This window comes from Calidris pugnax, unplaced genomic scaffold, assembly GCF_001431845.1.
Source record: "Calidris pugnax isolate Ruff unplaced genomic scaffold, ASM143184v1 scaffold96, whole genome shotgun sequence".
In the NCBI taxonomy this organism is placed as follows: Eukaryota; Metazoa; Chordata; class Aves; order Charadriiformes; family Scolopacidae; genus Calidris; species Calidris pugnax.
In genome coordinates, this window is record NW_015090866.1 from 157,186 (window position 1) to 158,797 (window position 1,612).

Sequence of the window (1,612 nt, forward strand, 5' to 3'; positions counted from 1 at the left end):
CCACTCTGCCCCCAGCCTGTAGCGCTGCAGGGGGTTGGTGTGACCCAAGGGCAGGACCTGGCACTTGGCCTTCTTGAACCTCATCCCGTTGGTCTCAGCCCATCCATCCACCCTGTCCAGATCCCTCTGCAAAGCCTCTCTGTCCTCCAGCAGGTCAACACTCCCACCCAGCTTGGTGTCATCCGCGAACTTACTGAGGGTGCACTCGATCCCCTCATCCAGATCATTGATAAAGATGTTGAAGAGAATTGGCCCCAGTACCAAGCCCTGTGGGACACCACTTGTGACTGGACACCAGCTGGATTTGACTCCATTCACCACCACACTCTGGCCCTCCAGCCAGTTTTTAACCCAGTGGAGGGTATTCCCATCCAAGCCATGGGCAGCCAGTTTCTCCAGGAGGATACTGTGGTATCAAATCCAGGGACAAATCTCTCCAAAGGACAGTGCCAAGGGATCTGCTCCCCTTCCTATGTTCGCCCCCTCCCCACATGGCTCACATCCCCCATCCAGACTATGCCCAGCAGGATGGGGACCTGACTCACCCTCTGGAGAAGAAAAAGAAGTTCATCAGCCGTGTGATGACTGGGGACAGCAAACCCCCATCCTTGAGGACCTTGGGCAGAAGGGGAAAAGGAGATGGCACCACTCAGTATTGTACAGATGGGTAAATCCTGCCTCCCCCAAGGGCTTTTCCCACAGGAAAAGCTGTCTGCACATATCACAGCAGTTTTCCAGCTCAGCCCCGACCCTCGTTAATGCTGAGATGCACGTGAGCAAAAGGAGACGGCACCACTCAGTGTCGTACAGATGGATAAATCCTGCCTCCCCCGAGGGCTTTTCCAGCAGGAAAAGCTGTCTGCAGTTATCACAGCAGTTTCCCAGCTCAGCCCTGACCCTCGTTAATGCTGAGATGCACGTGAGCTCTTGACAGCAAGACATCACAGAATGGTTAGAGTTGGAAGGAACCTTAACAATCATCTTGTTCCAAACCCCCTGCACTGGGCAGGGACACCTCCCACCAGACCAGGTTGCTCCAAGCCCCCTCCAACCTGGCCTTGAACCACTCCAGGGATGGGGCAGCCACAGCTTCTCTGGCCAACCTGGGCCAGGCTCTCACCACCCTCACAGCAAAGAAGTTCTTCTCCAGATCTCATCTCAATCTCCCGTTCCCCTTTGTTCCATCACTCCCCTCACTCATCAGGAGTCCCTCCCCATCTCTCCTGGAGCCCCTTGAGGGACTGGAAGGGGCTCTATGGAGAAGAAAAAGAAGTTCATCAGCCGCGTGATGACTGGGGACAGCAAACCCCCATCCTTGAGGACCTTGGGCAGAAGAAAAGGAGACGGCACCACTCAGTGTCGTACAGATGGATAAATCCTGCCTCCCCCGAGGGCTTTTCCAGCAGGAAAAGCTGTCTGCAGTTATCACAGCAGTTTCCCAGCTCAGCCCTGACCCTCGTTAATGCTGAGATGCACGTGAGCTCTTGACAGCAAGGCATCACAGAATGCTTTGGGTTGGAAGGAACCTTAACAATCATCTTGTTCCAAACCCCCTGCACTGGGCAGGGACACCTCCCACCAGACCAGGTTGCTCCAAGCCCCCTCCAACCTG

The 1,612-nt window shown here is 55.1% G+C and overlaps 1 protein-coding gene across 1 annotated transcript in view; it reads right to left on the bottom strand.

The window, feature by feature from the left end:
- Positions 1-1,612, bottom strand: part of MEST — a 13,651-nt gene that overhangs the window by 5,923 nt on the left and 6,116 nt on the right. The window lies entirely within an intron of this gene.